The following is a 22068-nucleotide window of genomic DNA, read 5'->3' on the forward strand; positions in this document are numbered from 1 at the left end:
CATTTTCTTAGTTGAATTTCTTTCTTTATGATTTTCTTTGTTTATTTTGTTATTTTCTCTTTTATTTGCTTGATTTTCCTTTATTTTTCAGGTTAAGGTCGTTATCAAAGTTTCACGAGGCCTCTTCCCAAGTTTTGCATTGATTAGGATGTCTAATGTTATCCATTTGAAGCTCAAGCATGAAGAAGTGCAAGTTCCTAAAGTCCTTAGGTTGTGCATTCAAGCCGTGGGGGCATGATTTCTCCTGTTGAACCCACAAACATAGAGTTTAGAAACTGCATTCAGTGGAACGCACGAGGAGCATCGACATGATAGTGAAGAGGGTTGCCCTGTTCCCAGAAGCAGGCGCGCCTTTTTGGGTCTCTGTTCCGTACCCAGATTTGTGCGGCCGCGCTCTCCCTTGTAGTTGGCCGCGCCTGTACGGGTTTATTTGGGGACGATCTAACTAATTTCTTCTAGTTAGTTTGACGATATATAGATTTACATTCTATTTTTAGAGCGTGGAATTTTTCTGAAATTAGAGTAGAATTAGAATTAGAATTTTAGAGAGGGAAACTCTAGATTGTAGAGAGAGAAGTTCTTGATTGATGATTGAAGATTGGTAATTCTAGCATATTCTCCATTGAATTGAAGCAAGTTTGTAAGGATTTCTTTTACTTTAATGCAATATTTAGCTTATCATTTCAATTGTTTTGTAGATTGTTCAAGTTTGAATTGAATTTGTGACTGAATTAGTTTTATTGATATGATAATGAAATTGTTGATTAGCTTAGTTTTGATCTTGTTTTCAATGGATTGTGAGTAGTTCTATTGCTAGGGGAATGGTGAAGCATATATGAGTAATGGATTGATTCTAATTGAGGGAAATTGATGGCGTTGATGTTGTGATTAAATTGGTTGATTGATTAAGTGCATGTGTGTGATTAATTGAAGAGTAGCTAACTTTGATTGTTACACTAGAATTCATTGTAAGCTCGCATTGATACGGTAAATTGATTTGTGGATTGCTTTTGTCAATTCAGTAGGTTTGCAAGGTTCCTTGTTAGAGTCTCTCATAGTTGATGCTAGCTTGACCTCTAGGAGAATTAGCCTACCTTACTCTCTTGATTTCTTAATTGATTTTCCCTCGCAACTCTACTTAGTCAACTCCAATCCCGATTAGCTATATCCATTCCGAGTACATGCGGATCCTAAACCTAGTGCTTGATAAATTTTATTTTATTTTAATTGTTTAGAATATACACACCTCACTTCATTGCTTCAAAATAGCTTAGCTTAAACATTAGCATTCACCTCCCATTCCTAGTGGTTCGACCCTCGACTTACTCTACGCATGGTATAAGGTTGTGTTGAGAGATTACAACTTTTGTTTTGACCGGGGGTAGATTAGTTTTCAATGACCTAGTCTCTGCCATAGATAAAAAATGGCGTCGTTGCCGGGGAATGGCGTAGTTGTTTGCTATTGTTGTTTAGTCTATTTCACTTAATATCAAAAATACAAAAAGATTTTTCTCAGGCTACATTTGTAGCCGTGCTATTGATATTTTCTTTGAGTTTTTTTGTATGCGTAGGATTAAAGGAAGGACTTTAGTGCCATTTAATCCAGAAATCAAGAGAATAATAACGAGGATAAGGGTTGCTAATCGTTGTTTGAGTCCAAGCTCTCTAAGAGAGGAAATTCACCTAGAAAGAGAAGAGAAGGATCAAGTAAGCATGGGAGATAATCCAAGAGTTACTTTGAAGGAGTCGGGAACTCCCAATGCTTATAGGTTTGAGAGTGGCATAGTTCCACAAACAACTCCCACCAATTACTTTGAGATAAGGCCGGCAATGATAACAATGATTGAACGAAGGCAACTTAGTAGAGCGAAGCATGAAAGCCCACTAAACCATCTTAAAGAGTTCGAGAAGTATTGTAATACCATCAAGGTAAATGAGGTTTCTAAAGAGTTCATAAGGCTCAAGCTATTTTTGTTTCCTTTAATCGAAAGGGATTTGGATAGGTTGGACAAGGAAGTGAAACCTAATTCCTTGGGAACATGAGATGAGGTTACTAAGGAGTTTCTTTATTGCTTCTATCCTCAAAAGAAGACCGCCGAGGCAAGAACTCTAATCCAAAGTTTCAAGCAAAAGCCTTGAGAGTTTGTATAAGGCTTGGGAAAGATACAAGGAGTATCAACAAGAATGTCCTCATTATGGGATTCCAACCTATCAAATAATCCAAATTTTCTATGAAGGATTGAGCCCCCAAGGGAAGTAGTGTCTTGATTCTGGAGCCGGAGGCCCAATTATGAACAAGATCAAGAAGAGGTTGTAGATATAATTGAGGATGTAGTTCGTCACTACATGGATTGGCTAGAGGGAGAGAGAGAGTCCATAAGAAAGAGTGGCTCAACGGTTTATTTGGTTGATCATCTTAATGGAATTAATAACTTGTATTCCCAAATCTCAAACTTGGGAAAGGAGATGACATTGATTAAAGCCATGCTAGAGAGTGCCTCTTCGTTTGCACCAAGTATTCCCCCCAACATAAAAGGGAGAGGTACACCTTCTAACTCTACTCCTCCTTCTAATTCGAGTAATATGCCAAGTGGTTGTGTCTTTTGTGATGTTTGTGGGTCTTATGACCATGATTCTTCAAATTGTCCAAATGCTTTTGAGAATTATGATGATGTTGAAAACAATGATTGTGAGCAAGTGAATTTTGTTTCTAATAATAAAAATGGACAAAGATTTGATGGTCCAAGGAATTTTGGTAATAGGAATTCTCACCAACAAGGTAATTTAGATAACTATAACAATGGTGGTTATAGGAACAAAGGAAATCAAGGTTTTCGAGGTTACTATAATAACCAAGGTTATAGTAATAAAAAACAAAGCCAATGGTATGGAAATTAAGGCCAATCTCATGGCTTTGGTGGCCAATACCAAAATTTTGGTAACAATATGGGCCGAGGTAATTAGAACAATTAAAGTAGGGGAAATTTTAAAAACAACAACCAAAGGGTACCCCCACCCGGATTTTCTCCAGGACCATAAGGAAATGGTGATAATTCTTATGCTAGACCCCCATCTTCCAAGACTACCTTAGAGGATATCATTGAGAACTAAACCAAGATTTTGAACACCTACACGTCGGTGAGTGATAAGAAGTTCAATGAGATGATGTCACATAACAAGATTCTTGAAACCCAAATCACTCAACTAGCCAACACTTTAAAATATTGTGCTAGCCCTTCTTCACTACCCTCTCAAGGAGTTGTTCCTAACAAACCCGTTTATTCTATCACCACAAGGAGTGGAAAAGTTCTTGAAGAGAGAGTTTCTAAGATTAGTGAGGAGGATGAGAGGAAGAGTGATTGTGACTCAAGTGAAGAAAAAGAGAAAGATGTGTCAAATAGTGTGAGCAAGGAGGAAGTCCTTGAGAAAAAGAAGAGTGCAAGAGGAAGTGAGAAAACCCAACCTTCCATATCCCCAAAAGTTTATAAGGAACAAGTTAGATAAACAATTTGGGAGATTTCTTGACATGTTGAAGGAGGTCCATCTTTCTATCCCTCTCACCGAAGCTATGACCCAAATGCCTAGATATTCCAACTTATTTAAGGATATTTTGAGTGGCAAGAGAGAGTACAATGAGGTAGATTCGGTACAGCTTGGTAAGTGTTGTAGTGCTTTGATTCACAATGACTCACCAAAGAAGATGAAAGATCTGGGCAATTTCTCTATTCCTTGCAAGATTAAGAGTAAGTTGTTTAAAAATGTTTTGTGTGACTTAGGTGCTAGTGTTAGCATTATGCCTTACTCAGTGTTCAAGATGCTTAATCTAGGAGAACTTTTTCCTACGAACGTGACCGTACAATTGGCCGATAGATCTATTAAGTTCCTAAAAGGAAGAGTTGAAGATGTTCCCCTTAGGATTTGTGGTTTCACATTTCCAGTAGATTCTATTGTGCTAGAAATTAGGAAGGATGACCACATTCCTATTATTCTAGGGAGACCATTTTTAGCTACTTCGGGTGCTTTAATAGATGTTAAGGGCGGTTGTATCACTTTGAGAGTTGGTAATGAAAAAGAGAGTTTTAAGCTAAAACTAATGAATCAATCCTTGTCTTTTGTGAATGGAGTCATACATGATAATTCCCTTCGTTCATTGGATAATGTGTGTGTGATTAATACTTCAAATAACCATGTTCATGAGATTTTGATGATGTGCTTATGAAGTTTTATAGAGTGAAAGTTAGTGAAGACGAAAAGCTTTCAAAGACCAAGGACGAAGAGGTAATAGATATTCCACATTGGTTTGAGCTTGGTCCTCAAGAGGAGGAGGATGGTTCCAAGGAAGTGGATGGTTTAACCCATCTACAAGAAGGAACAAGGATAAGAAAAAGGCAAGGGCTTCTAGGAAGAAGCGGATGAGATTGAAGTTGAAGAATGAAAAAGTTGTTTTTGAAGTTCAAGCAAACAAGGTTTCATCAAGCAACAACGAGGAGTTGCTAAAAATTGAAGAGAAGTTTTTACCTTCCGCCACTTTGAATAAGGTGGTGTCCTTTGACCCTCCATGATTTGGGCGAAGGGTCGAGCTTAGGACCTTAAGCAAGCGCTTCCCGGGAGGCAACCCGAAGATTTCTAGCCTTTCATTTTGTTTTCTATTTTAATTATTTTATTTCTTTTATTTTCTTTTCTTTCACTTGTTTTTCTTTAAGAATTATAGGGTAATTCATGGAGATGGATTAATTCTAATGAGCACGAGCATTGGATAGGAGTTTTTGCGGTTTTTGTTGTGATGTATGTTTGATTTTATCGAATTTTTGAGGCAACGAGGGTAAGAAATATTAGTGAGGCAAGATAGGGAAATTATGCTAAAGTTTGAAGGAAATTTGAAATTGGTGAGTTCATTGTGGTGATACCATTAATTTAGGGATGGTGAACCCACATTCTTCATGTTTAGAAATTGGTCATTACGATGGGTTCAAAAATCTCGGGATGATATGGAACGATAAGCCCACAGATGAACACACCAAAGAAGCTAAAGGCCGGGCTAGCTGATTGGCGCATGCGCTTTAGGGGAGGGCGCGGCCGCGCGCGACATGGGCGCGGGCAGGCAGCCTGGCCGCGCGGGCGCATACCCCTGCAGGTCGAGCCTTATTTTTCTTCTTTTCCTCATTTCTTCTTCTTCCCTATCTCATTTAAATGCACACTCTTGTCATATTACTCTTGAAATCGCTTAAACCTTAACCCCATTCATCAAATTTCATAAAAAATCAGCAAATCTTCAATCAAAAATTGTTAAATCTTTCCACATTTTCATCCTTTTCAACAAAAACTACACTATTTTCATCTATTTCAAGCTTCAATTTCTCTTATCCATTGTTGAAGAAATTTAGGCTTTTTTGTTAGTGAGGGAATTGGTGGCCAAAGCTTGTTCAATCTTGCATCTTTTATGGTATAAACATCCTTTTTTACTCTTAAATGCATAATTATATCATATATTTTCAAGTATTGGATTATTAATAGTTGTGAATAGTAGTAGTATGAATTTTTGTAATTTTGATGATTGATGTTGAATTTGGTTGATTATATGTGTTGTTGTTGATTGTTATTGCCTCGCATTGTGTTGTTTGATGTGTGGGTAGCTAAATTGATCGTAATTGTTGAGAATTGTTGAGGTCGGATTATTGGTAATGCTACATAGATATTGTTGAGCATTGGTTCTTGGCTCATTTGTGATTTGTGTATGATTGAAATGCATTTGTTGCCTTGAATTGGTGGTCATTGTATAATCTGGGATTGTTTGATTTTGGTAGTGAGTTGTTGCTTGACGATATTAGTAAAGGATTTTGATTGAGGCATTATAAATTGTTGTTTGGAGTTTCTTGTGGTGATTGTGGTGTATTGTTATTGGATTGTTGAGTTACTATCTTCGAGAATTCACCATGTATAAACACATCAAAAACCTCCTCAAGAAACAAAAAAACAATGTAACCATTAAAGAACCCGCTCCTTCCCCCTCTACCTCACAACCTCGTCAACCTACCCCTATCCCCAAACTACGCATTACCGACCCCATTCAAAAGGCTAGATACAAAAAACTCAAAGAAAATCGTTCCTTTAAACCTTCCAAATACTACTTCCAACCGGACATGATTAAGTTAAGAATTAATGAAGATTTAAGGGAATTGCTCAACAACTTTCGTATGGGATCATTTGTGAGCCGGAGCTTCCGTACCTATGTTCAACCCACTTTGGAGTTCTTGGCCACGGTTGATCTTGTGGTGGCCGAGGGAGGTTACTACCGTGTTCGATTTCAGCTCTTCAACATTCAATTTGATCAATCTCTTGAAGAGTTCAATGCGGCTCTAGGCTTCGATCTAAAATCGGATATTTTGGATCCCGAGCTCTTTTTCAATGATAATATGATCAAAATTCATGGTGGGAAGACTAATCTAGGTGTGGTGACTTTGTGACCCGGTATGCCAATATTAGTAAGGTTTACCAGCCATGTCTCAGGGTTTTTCATCGACTTTTTAGGTTTTCGGTGTTTCCGAAGCAAGAGTTGGGAAAAATGAGTCAGTTGGAGCTTCGGATTGTTTGGGTGGCTACTTGTGGGAATTACCGAGGTCGCCTAAATTTGGGGTACACTTTTGTCAAGTATTGCCAAGGATTGCAAGATAAGGATCCTAGCGAGATCCCTTGTGGGAGCATGGTCACAAGGCTAGTGACCAACCTTGAGCTCGGGCACTATTTGCCGTCTTGCACTCCAGTGGGGGATGTTTATTCTCTCTACCTGGACGTCCGGCAATTGAAGCAAATCTAGTTCTTAGCGAAGAATGAGGACGACGTGGTGTTTGATTGGCTAAGGGATAACGCGCATTAGTGCTATCTCCCTAACCCCTCCTTGACATCTCTCCACCGAAAGAATGTGGCAAACATTTGGCATATCTCCAAAAACCACCGCCCTCCGTACTATAATGATGATGAGGAGATGGGTGAAGAAGTGGAAGATGAGCCGCAACAACAACAATAACAACAACAACAACAACAACAACAACAAGAGCAACATCACCAATTTGCTAACTCCGAGTTGGATGCCCTTAGTGCTCAAATGAAGGGCATACAAATCCGGTTTGAGGGCATATATGATCAAGACATTGAGGCCCTCTATTCTAATATGAGAGGGATTTCGGAGATGCAACAAGGTATGTTTCTCCAACAACAACATTTATATGATGCGGGTGTTAACCGGGGAGACATCACTCCCCCGGTTAACTACCCTTACTTTCCACCCCAATATGGTCCTATACCATCTTTTGGAGGTGATGGGGTACCTACGTACCCCATATTGGCAAGGACCCTTGGGGTCCAACACCGAGACTCGCTCATTCCTCGATGAGCATGGTAACTATGATTACTGTGTTCCCTGCGGGAGCGACTTTAGAGGTGATCCTAACTACCCCTATGTACACCCGAAGCACCCACTACCACTCGCCTTACTCGAGCAATTTACTCCCCTTGCCCCTTGGCAACAAGATAACTTTAGGGGGCATCATGGTTGGCCACTCGGTTACACCGGGGGATGGGATGCTTATGGTCCCCCATCCGGGTTTTCCTATGATGGGGATAACAATGATGGCCCTGGGCCGAGTGTTAGTGGTAGCTAGTTCCCTCATTTTTGTGTCATTTGCCTCCATCCCTTATCTTTTTTGTGCTTGCTTTGTATTAATGGGATGTTGAGATTTATCTATGATTAGCTTGGGGGAACTTTTCCTTTTCTTAGGGGTTTGTCTCTGTGGCCAATTTCTTGTTGAAGATCACCTTGTTTCTTTTGCCTCTTTGTATGATGGTCTCTTTCTTGATTTCTCTTTGATGGTGTTTTCTCATTCTTAAACTTGTTATTGTTGTGGTGATGATGCATGAGTTGCTCCCTAGAATCCAAACCCCTAATATCCAAATCCCATGAATCCAAACCCTTAATTCCAAATTTTTTAGCTTAGTACTTTTTTGATTAGTTAGATGTTTAGTCGGTCAGTTAGTTCTTATTTTCTTATTTTTGCTTTCTTGATAGTTTAGTTTTGCTTCTTTTTACTTTTTAGTTTCTTTCCTTTTCCTTTTCTTTGGTTTTGAAGTTACTAACCGCTTTCTTTGTCTATAGTTCTCTTTTCCATTTTTGTTCTCATATGGCTTTGATGATGATTCTTTGTTTCTTAGAGCTTCATGAGGTGGTGGATTCTTCACCTTACTATTTTAGCATTGCTCGGAAGCCGGTGAGATCTCTCTTATTTTTCTTTTTCTATTTTATTTTCTTGGATACATAGTTTAGGATTAGTTTTAGGAAAAGTTGAATGGTTCGAGGATGGATGCTTTTAACACCTAGAGTGTTTGGGATCATTGGAAATGTTGTCATTTGATCACTTGTTTGTTGATTAGGAATTACATGTTAGACTTGCATATCCGTTCCATTCTTTATTTTACTACTTTTCCATTATCTATGTTTTTATTTTTCTCCTTTCTTATCATTTATTTTTCTTTCTTCTTGTTTTTGGTATGTTTAGAGGCTTTATTTGTCACTTTTTTTTTTCCTTTAAATTGGACCATATAGAACCGATTTTTGCTTTTGAATGAACATCTTCCTAAATGTTATGGGTATGCACAGTTTGAGATTATGCTTGGTTGTGTCTAGGATAGGTGTATTCTAAGGTAGCATGTTTTAGAACAAGGAGGATCATGAAACCGGATTCTACTTGTTTGTGGCATGTTAGTAGTTGCTTCCTATGGTAGATTTGACACGTATAGTGAGTTTTTTCCACATCCATGTGAGGTTCATCATTTTTCAAGCCTTCTACATATTTTGCATGAGCGGCATGGATCCTTGACTATTGCAGACCTTTTCTTGAATCTAGACTAATAATTCTCAAACACGAGACCAAACAATCTAGGGATGACAAAGGCATCTTTTTCGGGTGGTTATTATTCATTTCTAGGTTAACTTTCTTTCTTTTTAGTTCATTAGGTTTACTTTTTCCTTCTTGTTAACCATTTAAGCCTTTTCCCCTTCTTTTCAAGCCACATTATTAGAACTTTGAGCCTTTTGTTTCTTTTTGTTCCATTTTTGGTTTTTGTGAAGCAAATGGCCATGTTTTTGGAGTTTGTGGTATATAAGTATGGATTCTGGTTCCTTTTGTAATCAAGCACGTGTTTTGTATATTTCGTGAATAATGGCAAATGATTGATGGAAAAAGTCGTCCTAAGTATAAAAATGGCAAGAATTAATAAATGCAAAATTCTAAAAGTCGTCCGAAGTTAAAGAGGCATGGACAATTGATTTGAAAGAAATGAAAAAAAAAATTGAAAATAAGAAAAATCAAAAATATTTTGATGTGATTCTTTTTCCCTTTTCAAGCATTGAGGACAATGCTTCCTTTATGCTTGGGGGAGAAGCGTTTATGCTTTTTGTATATATGATTGTGGTTATAGCTTTGAATAAGCTTGGGGGAGTTGGTTTGTTTTTGTTTGGCGATTGCTTTGTTATGAGGAGAAGGTTTGATCACCCTTTGCTTCACTAATTAGGAATACCACTAAATTTTAAAATTTTAAGCTTACCCTCACCCTTTTTGCCCTTGTGTTACAACCAATGGGAAAGACCTTTCAACCTAGAGGTTGAGTCAAATTTCGAGGGAGGGCATTATGAGTTATAGCCTAAAGAGAGGAGATGCATAGTCAAGACGTCGTGTAGTCCAAAAATGTGTTCTTTTCCGGCCCCTTCAAGGAGCTATTGAGATGCTCATTAGAGGAAGATTTGAGATTATAGAGAGAACGCGGTAAGATCGAACGGGATGAAGGTTAATTGTGATTACTAGTTCTCTATGCTTAGCATACTCTATGTTTCAATAAACCTCGGATATCTTGAAACGTGCATACCCCTATTTGCTTAAGAAAGATGTTTATTCATTTGAAATGTGATCATTTTGTAAAGTCCAATTCGTGAAGGTTTCAATTTTGTTTTTCTTTCTTTTACTTTCCTTTTTGTGTTTTGCCACATGTATGTTGGTGGAGAGTTATAGGTTAAGCTCTTAGGAAACCTTTACGAGACCTCCCTCGTCCTCATAGGCGAGTTTGGAGTTTAAAGGGCTTGTTCTAGCTAAAAACAAATGTGATTGCCACGTTAGTGAGTCTTAGTGTATATTCTCGTCTTATGTCTTTCTTTTTCTTTTCGAATAAATCCTTATTCTTTCTTGCTCTGTTTTGCTCGAGGACGAGCAAAAGTTTAGCTTGGGGGAATTTGAAGAGTGTCATTTATGGCACACATTTGGTTCTTCTTAGGGTGAATTTCATGCTATTCTAAGGCTCTTTTACTTAGCTTTTCCTTAATTTTACTTCTTGTTTGTTTTAGTTTTCATTTTCTTAGTTGGATTTCTCTCTTTATGAATTTCTTGGTTTATTTTGTTATTTTCTCTTTTATTTGCTTATTTTCCTTTATTTTTCAGGTTAAGTTCGTTATCCAAGTTTCCCGAGGCCTCTTCCAAAGTTTGGCATTGATTAGGATGTCTAATGTTCTCCATTTGAAGCTCAAGCATGGAGAAGTGCAAGTTCCTAAACTACTTAGGTTGTGCATTCAAGCCGTGGGGGCATGATTTCTCATATTGAACCCCCCAACCATGGTATTTAGAAATTGCAAGGTCCCGTGTTTATCAAGAGTATTAAGTAGAACGCACGAGGAGCATTGACATGATAGTGAAGAAGGCTGCCCTGTTCCCAGGCGCGGGCGCGCACTGCTATGGCGCGGCCGCGCCTCTTTTGGGCGCGGGTGCACTTGTCTGGGTCTCTGTTTTGTACTAGATTTGCACGGCCGCACTCTCCCTTATAGTTGGTCGCGCATGTACGTGTTTATTTAGGGACGATATAACTAATGTCCCTTAGTTAGTTTTACTATATATAGATTTTCATTCTATTTTTAGAGAGTTGAATTTTTCAGATATTAGAGAAGAATTAGAATTAGAATTTTAGAGAGAGAAATTCTAGATTGTAGAGAGAGAAGTTCTTGATAGATGATTGAAGATTTTTAATTCTAGCATTTTCTCCATTGAATTGAAGCAAGTTTGTAATGATTTCTTTTACTATAATTCAATCTTTAGCTTATCGTTTCAATTGTTTTGTATATTGTTCATGTTTGAATTAAATTTGTGATTTAAATAGTTTTATTGATACGATGATGATGAAATTGTTGATTAGCTTAGTTTTGATCTTGTTTTCAATGGATTGTGAGTAGTTCCTTTTCAAGGGGAATGGTGAAGCATATATGAGTAATGGATTGATGCTAATTGGGGGAAATTGATGGAGTTGATATTGTGATTAAATTGGTTGATTGATTAAGTGCATGTATGTGATTATTTAAAGAGTAGCTAACTTTGATTGTTACACTAGAATGTATTGTAAGCTCACATTGATACGGAAAATTGATTTGTGGCTTGCTTTTGTCGATTGAGTAGGTTTACATGGTTCCTAGTTAGAATATCTCGTAGTTGACGCTAGCTTGACCTCCAAGAGATTAGCCTACCTTACTCTCTTGATTGTGTAATTGATTTTCCCTCGCAACACACGACTTAGTCATCTCCAATCCCGATTAGCTATATCCATTCCGAGTATATGCGGATCCTAACCCTAGTGCTTGATAAATTTGATTTCATTTTGATTGTTTAGAATATACACACCTCACTTCATTGCTTCGAAATAGCTTAGCTTTAACATTAGCATTCACCTCCCATTCTTAGTGGTTCGACCCTCAACTTACTACATGCTTGGTATAAGGGTGTGTTGAGAGATTACAAATTTTGTTTTGACCGAAGGTAGATTAGTTTTCAACGACCTAGTCTCCTCCCTAGATCACTCACTTATTTTGTGGTAAGATGATTGTCGCTCTCTAGCTAGTTGAAGCTTTAAAGGTGATTTTTGCTATTCCACTACCGTCTTTCTTGTGAGGATGTATCTATATTGTTCTAGCCTTCTATATTTCTTGCATGTGTGGCGTTTGGATCCTTGGCATTGCTAGCTTATACCGAGAATTTTGCTTGATTCTACCAGAGATCGAGACCGAACCAACATAGGGGAAGACGAAGGTAATTAGGATTTTTTGTTTTGTTTTATTATTTTCTATTTTTTTATTTTTCTTTTGCATTTTCTCATTTAGTACCCCAATTTGAGCTCTTTTCCCCTCTTTGGCATAACCACAATACAAACCAATGGACTTTTGTCAAGCATTCTTGGGACTTGATTTGTATATTTGGTTAATGAAAGTGAGAAGAATGAAAAACAAGTTAAAAACTCAAATTTTGGTACTTGTGATTATCTTTGTTATGTAGAATGGTTTGAGCAAGTGAGAAGAAATGAAAGGAAAAGAAAGTAGAAAATATTGAGAAAATACCAAAATATTTGTTGTTTGGTTAAAAAAAAAGCATAAGCTTGGGGGAGTAGTAACTTTATGATCTATTGTTAGAATTTTTGATTTGAAAGTTGGTATTTTATTAAGTTTGAATTGAGCAATAATTAACCTTGCTTCACTTCTAAGTTCACCACCAATTTCCAAATTTATTTCCACACCCTTTACCCCAGCCTAAACGTTTCAACTCTTTTTAAGACCTTTTGACCTTAGTGAGGTTTAGTTACTACTGATGGAGTGTAATCAAGCCAAGCCTATTGAGCGAGCTATCGATGCTAAGTTGTCGGGTAGCCTAAATGTTTTTCATTGTTTATTTTTTTCAGTTCCTTCGATGAATCTCGAGATATCACCTTATGTGGATGCAAAACTAGTGAGGATGTGGAAGTTTTTTTGGAGATAAGGAGGACTGTAAGTCCCTCTAAGTTCTCTATCCTTTGCATGTTTTATGTGTGTACCAACCTTAGTTATTCTTTTGCTTGGCTACCTTTAAATTCTAGAAAGGATTGTATTATTGTGCACTTAGCCCGTCGTTGTGTTTGGTTTGAAATATCAAAACTTGATTTTTCTTACTTTCACCTTTGCCTTGAATGTTGTGTGTTGCTAGAGTTACGGGTCAAACTCTTTGGAAACCCTTACGAGACCTCACTTGTCTTCATAGGCGACTTTGGGGTTTTAAGGGCTTGTTATAGCTAAAAATAATCGTGATTCCTACGACAGTGAGTTAGTGTACATTCTTTCTCTTTGTTTCTAATTTGTTTTCAATAATTTCATCTTGTTCTCTTTTGCTCTAGCTTTGCTCGAGGACGAGCAAAGGTTTAGTTTGGGAGAATTTGATTAGTGACATTTATGTCAATCTTAGGGGTAGATTTTAGTTTTCTTTTGTGGTTATTTTTATCTTATTTTCCCTTTCTTTCTCTTGTTTTCTCTTTAATAACGTTTCTTGTTTATTTGGTAATTTTGTCGTGTTTTAGTTCTTTTTGTAGTTTTTATTAGAATTAGTTTATCTTCGTAATTTATTTGCTTTTGGATTTGTTTTATTTCGTCCTTTATTTTCCTTGAAAGTATTCTATTTTACTTTTATTTATTTTAATTAGTTTTGAGTCTTTTTCGTATTTTATTTGTTTGTGTTTTATTTAATTTTGTTAGTTTTAGTTTTATTTCTCTCATTTTCTATTTTAGTTTTATTTAGTTCTATTTTATTATTTATTTTATTTTATTTGTCTCGGTTTCACCCTCCGGTTTGTTTGTGTGTAGGCTCGAGTTCAACGCCCAAGCCCCATTTAATAAGCATGCTGCCAGCTTCACTGCCACAACACACTGACGCTATTGCCCATAGCTTATCTTTCACCACACTCCCCTCTCTATTTCTTTCAAAACCTCCACCAAACCAAAACACCAACCTTTCCCCTGCTCCCTCTTCACGCAACAACAACATCTACAATCAAAATCACATTCCACCTGAACCACCATCACCCACCAATTCACCTTTCCCAACAATTCACACACACCTGCAGCAACTCCCCTGCTCCCATATCCCACCAACTGCAGCTCCTCCACTTTGCCACTTGCCGAATCTAAACAACCAACCAGCCACCGCACAGCAACACCGCAAGCAACCCTTCCACAACTACCAATTACAACGCCCGCAATAACAACAACACCTGCACCACCGTAGCTACCTCCAACCACTTACACCACCGTAGCCACCTCAAACCACCAATTACAATCAAGCAACGGCCAAAATCAAAGTAAATCGCAAATTCTCAATGTTCGGGCAAACTATTAAGAGTTCGATCGAAGTGCCAAAAAGTGTTAAAATGGACAGGAATGTACGAAGTTTTCTTATTTGAGTAGGTGCGGTCAAACACACCCATGGTTCGATCGAACCAACCCATAGTTCAGCCACACCAACATTCGGGTAGATCGTACCATTTCACGAGCTCTGCGCGTGATTCTTAAAGAAGATCGAACGGTTTTGATTTGATTCTTGATGATAGACGATGAGGATGAACGGTGACGATTTGAAGATGATGTTTGACGACGGTGTTTAATGGGATGCAAAGCATGGGATTTTTTCAAATTTTAAGAGCAGCGAAAATCAAAGAGAATAAAAATGGGGTCTACTGGTTTTGTGGGTTTTGGGTTTTATTTTTATTTTTCTTTTCCTTTTATTTTTAATTACTCTTTTTCCTTTTTACTTTTTATTTTACTTTTTTACTTTCTTTCTTTATTTTTCCTCTTTTTACTTATTTATCTTGATTTCTTTATTTTCTTTTTTAAGCTTAGTATAAATACCCATTTTTGGGTAATTAGGAATTAATCACCAATTATTCTATTTAGGGAAATTCTCTTTGGTTAACTCGAACTATCTATTTTTCAATGTGGTAAACATTCTTAAATTTTATTGTCAATGGTAAACCTCAATTTTTGATTACCATTGATAAGTGTGATTTTACTAAAAATCCTTAACTATAGTTAGTTTTTTTTTTATTTTGTAAAAATTAAATTATTATAAAAATATTTTTATTTAAAAAAAACAAAATACCTCCCCCACCCAACTTACCAACTGCTGAACAGCCCCTCTTGCCGGTGCCCACCAGCCACTTCTTCCCCACCAACGCTAGCGCCCGCTCCACCTTCGCTGCTGCGCCAGCCTTCGATCCACCACCTCCGTTACCTCTGTTTCTCTCAATATCAAACCCCACCACATCCCATTTCCCTCACCGCCCAACTACCGACCACGACCCACCACAAACCACCCCGTAAACCAGCTAAACTCCCCGTCGACCCTCCTCCCTAGTTTGTCGACCCTTAAGACCACCCTAAAACACCAAGAAATACCCAAACCCGTTTAGGGTTTCGAAACCAAACTCAAACAGGTTACAATTTTCTGGTGGTTTTGGGTGGGTTTTAGGGTTTACGTGGCCGGCTCAAAGAGGAGGGAGTTCGTCAAGGACTGACGCTAATTTTTGTAGTGGTTTAGGGTTGATGCGAGGCGAGCAGCGGTTGAGGAAATGGGAAAGAGAGGAGGTGTAGGGCGGTGGGGGAAATGCGAAAGAGAAGAGGTGCAGGGCATAGCCTGCCTTAGGTAATGGAGGCTAGGTATCACCGGCCGGAGGTGAGGAGGTCAAGCGTCGCAGCTGGGGGTTAGCTGCTAGCAGTGGTGTTGGTGGCTGGGTGAAGGGTTTGGTTTTTTTTTAATATTTCTAAAATAAATGTAAAAAAAATAAAATTCTAACTAACTATGGCTAAATATCTAGTTAAATTAATCATTAATACCGATATTCGAGCATGTTTAGTTAATTATCAATTTGTTTCTATGCTATTGCATGTTCAAGTGAAGCCTACATCTACCCATTCCCCTTGGTGTTTTCTTTATATTGTCTTTAATTCAATTTGCTCGTAGTTTAATCTCTTAGATAATCCCACTCTTTATTCAAAGATAGCTTAATTGATTAGTAGTGTTTACAGTGTTTAACTTCTCCCTGCGGTTCTACCCTTTGCTTACCTTATACTTGTATTAGGTTTGTTTAAGTTTTCCAAATAGTTTTTGATTTAGCGATAGACAATTTGACGACTTGTTTATTTCCTTTGTCACCTATGTCCACGGCACAAACCCCTTGAGTTGTACAAATCGACCCTGATCCCATGCCAACTCTCAGCCCATCAACTGCAGCTTTAATAAAATTTTGAGCTTGGTATGTAGTCACCACATTTCCTCCAATAATATCCTATCCTGGGTATGTCTTCTCTATATACTTAATCATATACATCTGATATATAGAATTCCCTTGAAAGCTATCCAACACCACTTCATCAACCCCACCCTTAACCCAATACTCCAACCTCTCTTAATCGGGTTCTCTAGTCCCTATTGTAGCTCCCAATGAGAAATCCCCATTAAGTGTTAGCGATGGCAAACCTCTCTTCAAAGACTCTTGAAACCTTTTTATATCGTTCAATGTCATCACATTAACAACTTTCCCATCACCCGCTCTCACAGCTGGCACCAATTTAACCCCTTTATCTCCCATAAACCCAACAACTTGATCTAAATGAAGCTGCTTCGCGCTGAATAATAAAATTTTGACATAAAATCAGAAACCCTAGTATCCTTATTCTTCAAATTCACCCAATCAGACTTCAACACATACCCCAAAATCCTCGATTTCCTGCTCCCTGTCTCAGTAACAAAAATCACAGCTCCATACCAAAAATTACTCAATTTAATCACATCAAACGGGGATTTAATCTTAAAATCCTAAACAAAAGGGACTCGCTGCGACTTGGAAGACTCAAGTAGAGAAAACTGCTCAGAAGGTGTGTTATTGGAAGTTAAAATACCAAACCCACCAAGATAAGCCATAGCTACTACCATATAAGACTCAGTTGCCAGTATCCATAGGAGATGAAACACAAGGAATAGATAAAGAAATGTTCTTGATAAACTTGGTACTAAGCTAAACTGAATCAGTTGCAAAATCAATATAATGGGGGAGAAAGATAACATCATCATAAGTATACTCTGGGAAACTAACTTCAAGAATTAGGTTTTGTGGTGTTCCTGCCATTGTTGCTTCAAGAATTCTCAGATAAATGAGTTGCTAGTTTTGTCTATGGTAGATATGAGTAATGCTCTAGTTGTTGAACTTGCTGAGAACGGAAGCACTAATGATGAAATGCTCATTAGGGCCACCCTCCGATATGATTTGATACTCCCTGGGAGAGAGGAATAAGGTTTTTTGAGTTGGAAACTAATCACCTTCTTTCCAACATCATTAGAGATGTTGCTGAGCAGTTTCAAAGAAATTGGCAGGTTATAATGCTTCATATAAAGAGGACGACAAACGAAATTTCCCATGGATTGGCTGACATAGGTAGAATCTTAAAACAGAGGATGATTTGGTTTTCCACTTCTTCTCTCCACCTATATCGACTACAACCTACACCAAGGAACTTGCTCACTATCTCTCCATGATTAATGGCGAAAAATATGATGTTTGTAGCTTCTTATGAGCCATGGCTGGGCTCCCCTACTACTATCTACCTTTATGCATAATGCTTTTAGTTTAAAGGAAAAATTATAAAAAATAATTCCAACTTTCATCAATTTTGGTAAAATAATCCCAACTTTGGATTATTCTGGAATAATCTGAACTTAAGAGGGTGTGGGGAATAGTTTCAAGCCTTTAAAATCCCACTAACTTGAACCCCACTATGATCATACACTAAAGTACGGTGGCGTCCAAAAGGGAAGAAGATAGAGCAAAAGAGTCACCAAAAAGTTTTTAAGGAACTTGTAAACCGTTCATAGGATGAAGGTTACACCCCTTAACGATCCAAGTGATCGTCAACTCCATAAGGTCATGAACCAAATAAGGGTCCTGTGATGATGGTACAAATCCAACCTAAAGGAGATTGAACCTGCCCTAATAATACGCCTCTACTTTATTTTTCTTGTATTCATGTGCGCTTTCTGACTAACATGCAATCAATAGGATTAACCCTAAACCTGTTAATCTATGTTGGTTGAATTTAATGCACAAATAAACTATTATTGGCGATCACTTAAATTATAATCACAATTAATCCTAACAAGATTGTTAAATATCTTATTAAGCGTGATTGCAAATACAAATTCCCTTTAACATACAATAAAAAGGTGATCAAACAATAACAATAAATAATCAAGCAACATAATAAATAATCAACATCATTAATAATAATAAATATTAGGGAGAATAAAAGGCATCATAGCAATCATATTTGATATTAAAAATACCCTAGACATGATACTAGGAATCATAATAACAATCTAAGCATGATATCTACATCATAATATCAATTAATCAATTAAAGCACTTACTTGGATGCCTTGTACCTCTTTCTAATTACAAAATACACGCGATAGTAACTTCAAGGAAAATAATAATCAAAACAATTAAATTAAATAATTGAAAGAGAGATTTGGGACCAAACCCTCAGAAATTAAAACCTTTCACGTCTATGGAGAAAGCAACATCGAATATGGCTAGGTGTTTTTAGACCTTGCGAATGCGGAATTTTGTGTGAAAAAGTAAGGAAGAAAAGAATGCATGAATTAATGCTAAGAAAATTGATGAATGAATGATGTAGATGATGAAAAGAATTGATGAACGGTAATTGATGAATAATTCTGTGAATGAAGAGAGTTGACTATTGGTAATTGATAAAGTGATTGTTGATGAATAAAACCGGAGTTTTTGATACGATATTTAGAGAGAAAATCATCCAAATAAGATAATTTATCAAAACAGAGTCTGAAGATCACAAAACCACTTTGGCGCCAGCACTGACTCATTGGCGCCAGGACTAGTGGCTAGCGCCAGGCGCCAATGGCTGGCATCTGGCGCCAAGGCCTGGGGTTGGACGCCAAATCGGCTTTCAACGCGTTTTCGAAAATCTGATAAATTTCCCGTACTGGAAGATAAAATAATATAATTTCAGTCGAAAACGCTATTTGATCTTGATTAAAACTCTAAAGAGTCCTAATTGAATTAAGAATGATAAGACCTTCTAGAATTTTCTAGAAGACCAAAGCCATTCCTAATTGCATTAGGAATGACAAATCATATTAGGCCCTCCCCTAGATCATTGGGCCGTACTTAAAACTCAAATCAGGCCCAGTTTAGTAAATTGGCCATAACTTCCTCAATATTCATCGGAATTGGGCTTATAATATATCATTGGAAAGGTCTTTGCAAGCCCCATCCAACTACACCGCTATTGGACCCATATCATGGACCAACCAAACTGGATTGGCTGTTTTCTTAAAATAAAGTTTTCAAAAACAGAGAGAAGAGAAAAGAAAATAAATAAAAACTTTCTGGAACACTAGACCTTTCCACACTTTCGTTTCATTCGATTATGATTCGACGTGAAAGGTACTCATCACCGGGTTTGGTTTTGGGGAGACACAAATGGGTGTCTACAGAAGCCCCCACTTTGATTGAGTTTGGAGAAACGCAAGTTTTGAAAACAAAAGTCAAAGTATCGATAGGGACGGAGAATGATTCAGAACGTTCTGCGATCCTAAACCAATCTTATAACGCCGATACTTGCAAACTAGCATTACTTGCAAACGCGTATCTTACACCGTCGAGCACACGTCTCTAAAAGTAACCAATTGCTGTTGTTGCTGTTGTTTTGACGACCTCCTGCAAGGTAGAGAATGTCATCCCGCTTGAAAACTGCTACGCCTTGTAACTGCTTCCAATTAGAAGATTGCTTCGCCTGAAACTATCCTCTCCGCTGTGATAATATTCCACGTCCAAGGGAATATCATCGAAAATTATTTATCTTGATATAATTCTCATCCGCATTACGATCATCTTCCATGCCTCAAGAATTATGATCGAAGACAATTTCGCCCTGAAATTACCTTCAGTTGTTTGTAACAACTTTCCGCAAGCTAGGGAATGATGTCGCAGACATCTTCTCTTGAAGTCATCCTCATTTGATGCGATAATCTCCCAAAGGAAAATACCGAAGATCCACGCCTGTCGATCTTTAAAAGTTCGCCTGAACTTGCCTTTGCTATACCTAAATGTCAGCGCTCTTTTACTTTGAACCTGTACGTCAGTGCCCTTTCCTCTTGAACCTATATGTCGGTGCCCTATGCTAATGAGCCAATGCTTAGGCGCTTTAAGCTAAGTGAGACGATCTTTTCATCAGGTCGATCACTTTACGTAATCAAGCCAATTACCTAATCATGTCAAATTGCTTAGAGGGGCTAACTGGCGTACCAAGGAACCCAAAATATATTGCAGAAGGCTAGCACAACCTCAACAAGTGGCTGGCTACTTTGGCGTCGCTGAAAATCAATCAGCGCCAAACTTATAGCATTAGCGCCAGGCGCTGGCATTGGCGTCTGGCGCCAAGCACATAATGTGACGCCAATGCCTAGGGACTGGCACCAGCACATATTCTTCTTTAAAATCAGTTTTCCGTTTTATTTCTTGCTCTGTTCGTCGCGAAACAGCCCGAGAGAAGTCTGAAAACTTCAATTGATCGTTGCTCACTCATTTCTCAACCGAATTCGCTCAAATTTGTTGCAAATCAAAGCTCTTCTCATCCATATTCCCGATCTATGTAAGTTTTCCTCAAACTCACACCGGTTTTTTATGAATTTTTGACATGTTCATTCACGAATTTCATGAAAATTCGAAACTTATGATGCTCAATTTGCTTTGTTTATCAAGTTTTATGCCATGAAATTTCTTGTTTATGTTAGTAAATTGCCTTGGGAGTAATTTGAGACTTGTTTGACTCAATTTGGTGAAGAAATGAGCAATCTGCCATTGTTGGACCTCCTAAGGTCGTGAAGAACAATGTGACCCGTTCTTGATGTTTTTGCTAGCAATTCTTGTTCAATTTGTCACAATAATCACTATAGTGTTGCAAGAAATTGTTTGATTGCTTGAAAATATGTTGTCATGCTCAATTTGAATTGATGCTCTGTTTTAGTACTACGTACTCTGTTTTTGCGAACATTGTATCATGCGGCTAGGCAAACCTTTAGATACTATAGAACCTTAATTTATGATGATTTTGCACAATGTATCATGGCTAGACAACGAGGCTCAGGTTCACGGTCCCGAAACACTAGACGGGAGCATGAGCCCGTGGAAGACGACACTACACCGTCCACTTCGCTTGGTCAGTTCCCAGAGTGGGATGAGCAGACCTTGTTCTTTGCCCCTGTTCACCACATTTCTGAGAGGGTGAGACGGGGAACCGAGCCTGGAAGGACACGACATCACGGTTCTGGCTGCGATGGTCTAGGCGATTTGTATAGGATGCATATCGCCAGAGATCGAGAGACGAGACTCCTATGGGAGTCTTGCGAACTGGTTGCCCTGTTCGAAACCTCCGAGGCTATGGTCACCTCCAGCGGGGGTCACCACGTAGTACGTGCTTTGGTGGAGTTCTTCTAGGAAACCACCAACACCTTTCATTTTCCCTGGGGTGAGATGATGGTCACTCCTACAGACTTCAGTCTCATCACAGGACTGGAGTTCTCTTCTGTGCCGCTGCCATTCGACGGCGGTATCGATGTCTTTTCTCCAGAGGTCGAGGAACTGTTGGGGCCGATTGTTGTTCGGGCCCGAGCTGAGGTCGAGACAACTCAGTTCAGTGCTAGAGGGATTCACCGCTCAACGCTGGCAGCGGCTCTTGATGACGATGCGACCACCCGAGAGCAGAGGGTGCACATCTTTGTGCTGATGTTGTTGTCAGGGACATTCTCCCCTGACAGGGGTAGTAGGGCGTTGCTTTACTACCTCCCTGCTGTTCGCGATCTCCGGCGGATCGGGACTTATGACTAGGCCAGCTTGGCCTATACTGACTTCGTTCGCGCGCTGAAGGACTCGTGTCGCCACCGGTCCTTTAGGACGAACGTTGCTTTGTCTGCTTTCTGGAAAGTCGTAGAGGTAAACATTATTCCCTATAAAGTTTAGCCCTACATGTTAGGCAGCATTTACTCATGCTTTAGCTTTTTTGTAGATCTGGTTCTATGAGTATTTTCCTTCCATTGCGCCGGCGAGACCATCGTCGAGGGGGTATCCGGTGAGCGCCTCTTGGGGCGGCCACCATGCGGA

The 22068-nt window shown here is 38.5% G+C and overlaps 1 pseudogene; it reads right to left on the bottom strand.

Moving 5' to 3' along the window:
• Positions 1-15960: 15960 nt before the first annotated feature.
• On the bottom strand, positions 15961-17001 carry LOC110731942 (annotated as a pseudogene).
• Between the last annotated feature and the right edge of the window lie 5067 nt (positions 17002-22068).

This window comes from Chenopodium quinoa, unplaced genomic scaffold (assembly GCF_001683475.1).
Source record: "Chenopodium quinoa cultivar QQ74 unplaced genomic scaffold, ASM168347v1, whole genome shotgun sequence".
Taxonomy (NCBI): domain Eukaryota; kingdom Viridiplantae; phylum Streptophyta; class Magnoliopsida; order Caryophyllales; family Amaranthaceae; genus Chenopodium; species Chenopodium quinoa.